At 42.1% G+C, this 6,925-nt stretch overlaps 1 long non-coding RNA gene across 1 annotated transcript; it reads left to right on the top strand.

The window, feature by feature from the left end:
- Positions 1-352: 352 nt before the first annotated feature.
- Positions 353-6,619, top strand: LOC148005417 (uncharacterized). Its single transcript, XR_015622537.1, has 3 exons — positions 353-1,040; positions 1,578-1,626; positions 4,783-6,619. It is a non-coding gene; the product is annotated as an uncharacterized LOC148005417 (long non-coding RNA).
- Positions 6,620-6,925: the final 306 nt, after the last annotated feature.

Here is a 6,925-nt window from a genome sequence, read left to right as displayed (position 1 = left end):
GTAGAGCACTCTGCTGTGTAGAAAGCTATCCAGGGGCTGGGGATTTAGCTCAGTGGTAGAGCGCTTACCTAGGAAGCGCAAGGCCCTGGGTTCGGTCCCCAGCTCCGAAAAAAAGAACCAAAAAAAAAAAAAAAAAAAAAGCTATCCAGCCAGTTCCTAGCCCAAAAGCTCAGAACACCTACGATACAATTCACAGACCATATGAAGCTTAACAAGAAGGAAGGCCAAGGTGTGGATGCTTCAAACCCATTTAGAAGGAGAAACCAAAAAAATCACTGGAGGCAGAGGAAGGGAGGGACCTGGGTGGGAGAAGGGAGAGGGAGATAAAAAGGGAGGGGACAGGACCGGTCATGGGAAGAGACAGGAGAGAAGTCCAGAGGACCAGGAGAATGAAAAGAAAGAAATAGCAGTGGGGGTGGGGTGGGGAACTTGGGAAACCACTAGAAAGTTTCAGTTGCCAGAGATGGGAGAGGCTATCAGGACCCACTGGGGATGACACTAGCCAAAATACCTAACAGCAGGGAGATAGAACCTGAAAAGACTACCTCCAGTAGATAGATATGAACCCTCAGTTGAGGGAGACGGCCATCCACCCATCTTAAAAATTTTAACCCAGAATTATCCCTGTCTAATGGAAATGCAGGGACAAAAATGGAGCAGAGAATAAAGGAAAAGCAATCTAGAGGCTGCCCCACTGTGCAATCCATTCCATCCAGAGACATCAAACGCTGACACTACTGCTAATGCCAAGATGTGCTTACAGCTGGGAACTGTCTGTCCTCTGAGAGACTCTGCCAACACCTGACTAAGACAGATGCATATATTCACAGCCAACCAATGCACTGAAGCCGGGGATCTCAATGGAAGAGTTAGGGGAAGGACTGAAGGAACTGAAGGGGATTGCAGCCCCATAGGAGGAACAACAGTATCAACTAACTGGACCCTTCAGAGCTCCCACCAACCAAAGTGAAGACATGTGTCAGTTGATGACTCCCACTACATATGTAGCAGAGGACTGCCTTATCTTGCATCAGTGGGAGGTGAGGAGCTTGGTGCTGTGGAGGCTTGATAACCCAGAGAAGGGGGATGCTAGAGGGTTGAGGCGGGAGTGGGTAGGCGGAGGAGCACCCTCTTAGAGGCAAGTGAAGAGGGTGTGGTGGTGGTGGGGTTCATGGAGGGGAGACTGGGAATGAGGATAGCATTTGAAAGGTAAACAAAATTATTAATAAAGAGAATTAAAGAGAAAAAGAAGGAGGAGAAGCAGGAGGAGGAGGAGAAGGAGAAGGAGAAGGAAGAGAAGGAGAAGGAGAAAAGAAGGAGGAGGAAGGAAGAAAAAAGAAAGGAAGGAAGGAAGAAACAAACAAAGAAAGAAAGAAAGGAAAGAAGGGAGGGAGGAAGGGAGGAAGAAAGGAAGAAAGAAAGAAAGAAAGAAAGGGAGAAAGAAAGAAAGAAAGAAAGAAAGAGAGAGAGAGAAAGAGTGAGCAAGCAGCATATACTGGAGTACTGGAATTAGGTCAATTACCTACCAGGGCATTGTGGTTTGATTTTGTACTTTCCTCCTCGGGCTCATGCTTTAGGATACTTCTCCAGCTGGCACATTATGTTGGAAGTTGGAAGTTTATTAAAGTAAGTCATTAGGGTCAAGCATTGGAAGCTTGTAGCCTGTTTCCCCCTGCCCCTCAGGGTTCGGGCTTTACTCTTTGATCGTTGGTCCATCGTATGTATGAAGAACCCCTGCCACCAGCTTTCACCACTGTGAACTAAAATCTTGGCATGGCCTAGATTCCTGTTCTAATGGAATAAAGCTCCTAAAACCATAAGCCTGCAAGTCCAAATAAACCCTTTCTATGTTAATTTGTGTCTGTCAGGCAATGGACATGTAGCTTATGCACAATTCTTGAGATGCTGACTCTGAAGGACTGTTTGCCCAGGGATCACCTGCATAGTAATTTGGTAACAAGTCACTCAGATATAGGGTCCCAAATGCCTGTTATACTTCAGGAAACACAGAATGCTGTGATGAGGTGAGAGTTGCCTGTATGGATCAACTTTTAATAATTCACAAACATTTCCATCCCTTTCAGGTTCTCCTTTCAGCCTTTCCATCCATCCTTCTCTTCAAAAACAAATAATAATTCTATGGAAGTGTTTGGTTTTAGGTATCAGTGCCTGGAGTTCATATTTGAGTTTAAAATGGCAAAGTTTAGAGCAGCAACTGAAGGAATGGCCATTCAGAGCCTGCCCCACATGTGACCTCTTCCCTTGAAGAAAATGCTTATGGCCAAGTCCTGGAGTATGTGGATAAAGATGGTGCGAACAGGGGGCAGGGTAGGCTCAGTCTCCTCTACTCTATTTTAGATTTAAATATCACTTGAAGTTGGACATTTGATAACTAATTGTATTAGCTAGGGTTCTCTAGAGGAGCAGAAGCAATAGGAACAATGAGGGATCTGAGCTCTTAGAATAGATTATATGATAGTGGCTGAGTAGTCCAACAATAGCTATCTATTGCTTGAGAGGTTCAGAACTCAAGAATTACAAGGCAGTAATTACCTTGACAAGAATTACCTTGTCAGTCCCAACCTAGTTATGGCTTCTTCATAAGTCTGGGCAAGAGCTTTGTGGGGGGTGGGGCCAGTCCATAAAGTTATAGCTATACCACCTTATAAACCTTCAGCAACCCAATATACTCATGGAAAGAACATTTTGGGTATTTGCCTATTCTGGTTTACAGAAATTTAATCAGAAAATGATATTTATTTCAAGCACTATTGAGACTCTTTCAAAAATAGGAGCATAATAGGAATCATAAATAGATCTTTGTTTGGTCCTAAAACTTTTATGGTACACGTGGGCCATCAGGCTGAACTTGAGTTTCATTATCAAGTAATACAGTTGTGGAAGGCTTGGGATAGACGGCAGAATATGTACAAATCCCAGGCTAAGTCTGAGAATTTAGATCTCAAATAATTCCCAACACAACCTTCTTTGTTGTTCTTTCTGTCAGGCCATGTGCTCTAACAGAACAGGAAGGGAATAAGGAAAAGTCTGAGACCACAGCTGGTTCTCCAGAGCCTGCTATGTAAGATGAGTGGCTTTGGATGTAGGTCAGACAAGTCTCTTCGGACCTTGTCTTTATTCATTTGGACTTGTGTTCCAGTTTTGGGAAATAGATTTCTAGATGTAACATATGATGATTTATGAGTATATTGGACAGAAGAAGGGGAGAGAAGGAAAAGAAAGAGTGCGAAAATAATTAAGATATGTTCAATAGGTGAGCCTCTCTTACTCTGGTGGAAACAGTAATGATGCATGAATATTCAGACATCTTGCCCTTCCACTTTTATTTTATTGCTACAATTATGAGACCCATGTGTGGTACCCATTCATATCTGTGTTCCTGTGTGTGGATGCATATATTGACGCTCAGAGTTGATACTGAGTGTCTTTCTTAATGGCTTTCCACTTGATTTATTGTGCAAAGGTCTCTGGCTAAGCCCGAAACGCACCAGTCCCCACTAATTGAGTGAGTCAACTTGCCCTAGGAATGCTGTTTCTGTCTTCTGAATGTTGGAATAGCAGACAGTTGTTATGTCTGCATGCCTTTTACATGTATTCTTGTGATCACAATTCTAGTCCTCATGTCTACACCCAAAGTACTTTATCCACTAGCCATTTACCTATCTATTATTATTATTATTATTATTATTATTATTATTATTAGTAGTAGTAGTAGTAGTAGTAGTAGTAGCAGCAGCAGCAGCAGCAGCAGCAGTAGTAGTATTTGTATTTGTTCTCTTTCTCCCTCTCTCTCTCTCTTTTTATATGTGTGTCTGTATCTATGTACACCCTTTGTTTGTATGTGTAAGTGTGGGTATATGTCACACAACATGCATGTGGAGGTCAGAGGACAATTTGAGGTATGGGTCCTCACCTTGTTTGAGACATGGTTTATGGTGGTTACTGCTGCACAGGCCAGATATCCTAGATATCTGGCCTGTGCACCATGTATTAGCATATCTCTGCTTCTTTTCTTGCCATAGGTACACTGGGATTAGAATGCCTATATACCTGGTTTTACAAGGGTTCTGTGTGACAAGCACTTCACTCACAGCACCATCATCTAGCAGCCCCTCACTCCTTTTCAATGTGGAAGCACATTTTATTGCTCAGGTAACTGCCTTGTTATGGCTCTGAGTGAATACATAAAACTGTAGAACTAGAAGGAACCGAGCAAGACTAGATTTATGTACATCTAAGAAGGGCAGAGAACCCAAATCTGGAAGACTGAATTTCTGGGGGAGAATAGATTGTCAGGCAGTTGCTCGGAAGTTTTGAGGGAAACAGATGAGCAGGGGATGTTTTGCAAACTCCTCCATCATGGAAATGGGGACCATATTTTCTACTCTTCAAGACCCCAGGAAATGTTTACATTACTTCATGATGTTTGGATTGTGTCTGACTTGTGTCTTCCTTGAGTATCTTGGCTGAGCCCTTTGTATCTGTGTGCTAAGTGGTTTTTCTCCAGTGGGAATAGAATAAGGTAGGCTCGTTCACACTCCCATAAACCAGCTAGTCACACTACTGCTGTGCCTTTCTAGATGTAGGCTTTAAGGAAAATGGAGCTGAAAGAGGGTGTTAAATGGCCAGGATGGGAGAACTTGGAAATGGTAAGCATGGTAGGCAGGCACAAGTCACCACCACCACCAAAGTTTGCTTTAATGCGCAAGCAGTTTTTGGATTGTTTGGCTGCTTGTTCAATAATGAAAATTCTTTCTCCAGTGGCCACATGCCAGCAGAGAAGATGATTGGCAGGGAACAGATGACAGAGTGAGTCAGGAATTGAACAAATGTGGAGCTGGTGACAGAGCGCTGTGGCTGAAATGTTCCCTGCAAGATGCTCAGTGACACTACGAAGGCAGCTGATGTGGGACCCTGGCTGCAGGAGCAGCCCAGAGGCAGCTCTTAGCTCCACATGCCTGCTTCTTGCTACCATATGGTGGAGTCCAGCAGGAGAAAGGAAGCATGCAAGTCTGTTCTGCCTTGTTTCTGGGTTTGCCTCTTTCGTGATTGGAAGGGCCTCTCCAGTTGTTCAGATATTGAACCTGCTTTAAAGCTAATAGATTGCTGGGAATTCCTGTAAATTCAGATCAAATCATTGTAAACATTATTGTAAATGAGAATGTCCTAGCTGTGGCTGCTTTGATCATCCCATCTACATTCAGCTTCTAGGGGTTGATGGCTTTGAATCCAAGTGATGTCATTAGTATTCATGTTTTTTTCAATTTCTTGACCAATTGTGCATAAACATGATCTGATGGATAGAGAGGGATTAGCAGGGTATCTGTCCTCTAGTTTAGAAATTATTTGGGAGATAAAATTAAAATCTCTAACACATATGTTCACAAGGCAAGGATTACCATTGATGTAGCCATTCATTGAACTGAGCCTTCCATAAACGCACAATGCTTTCTGTGTCTTCATGCATAAAAGAAAGTGGCTTTGTTTAATGTTTCACAACTTACTTTCAATGTGTAAATTTGGATTGTATTAAATATTGAGGAAAGACTACATTATAACTTTACAATACATATTGAGAAAAAACCAAAGCTACTAAAAATTTTAAAGTGATCAAAACAAAGCAAAATATTTATTCATAGCCATATAGGCAAATGTGTACAAACTTGAAATAGCATTTTTAATTCAGATGCCTAGGAAAATTTGAGATTATGTTTTTAAGGCTTTTTACCTGTTGTCAAGCTTTAACTCTATACTGCGATAAAATCTTCCAAGGTAGATATGAGATTCTCTACCTTTTTGCTTGGCATCAGGGGGCCTTGTCAGTTATGCTAGCTTTCCAACATATTACAACTTCTTCTTTGATACTAAATTGAAGATGTTGTCTATGATATATTTACCAGACAGGATTTTGCAATTTAATTGAATAGATATTAAAAAACAACCCTGTTATTCATCTTTAGGTAAATCCTGAGGTCTTTGGAAAAACAAACTTTACTTTTTTATGTACAATGCATACAAAACCTTCTAAAGCCTTGTAAAACCCTGGGTGAATCTGTGCTTTTGACTATGCTTGCTGGTAGATTCAGGGGAAGTTGAGAGCTTTTTGAGGTTGGAGAATTTTTGAGGATTTGTTCCAGTGCAGACTCTGGAGTCTGGACATTCAGGAGGCATGTCGGCACATGACAGTACACACCGAGAGACCATGGCTGGCAAGCACGAAAACAGAGTGAAGCTCTCTGTGAGGATCCCAGGGTAGAATGCACCTACAGATATGGATTAGAACATAGCAGAAAAAGGCATGATAGGATTGAGAACACTGGAGCTGATACAAAGGAGATGTGTCAGTAACTTTCCTGTTGCTGCGCAAAACAGCATGGTGAAGGTAATTTATGAAAGAAAACATTTAACTGGACTTATACTTCAAGCTGTTATATAGTCCATAATGGTGGAGCAAAGGCATGGAAGTAGGAAAAACTGAGAGTTCATATCCTGAACCCCAAGCATGCAGAAATAAAGATAGAGACAGAGAGACAGAGAGACAGAGAGACACAGAGAGAGAGACAGAGAGAGAGAGAGAGAGAAGAAGAAGAAGAAGATGAAGAAGAAGAAGAAGAAGAAGAAGAAGAAGAAGAAGAAGAAGAAGAAGAAGAAGAAGAAGAAGAAGAAGAAGAAGAGGAGGAGGAGGAGGAGGAGGAGGAGGAGGAAAAGAAGGAGGAGGAGGAAGAGAAAGAGAAGGAGGAGGAGGAGGAGGAGGAGGAGGAGGAGGAGAAGAAGAAGAAGAAGAAGAAGAAGAAGAAGAAGAAGAAGAAGAAGAAGAAGAAGAAGAAGAAGAAGAAGAAGAAGCAGCAGCAGCATATGTAAAGGTTTGGAGCAATCAGAAAACATGAGACTACAAAGCCACCTC

Source organism: Rattus norvegicus, chromosome 6, assembly GCF_021556685.1.
Source record: "Rattus norvegicus strain SHRSP/BbbUtx chromosome 6, alternate assembly SHRSP_T2T, whole genome shotgun sequence".
In the NCBI taxonomy this organism is placed as follows: domain Eukaryota; kingdom Metazoa; phylum Chordata; class Mammalia; order Rodentia; family Muridae; genus Rattus; species Rattus norvegicus.
This window is presented reverse-complemented; position numbering and strand designations above follow the sequence as displayed.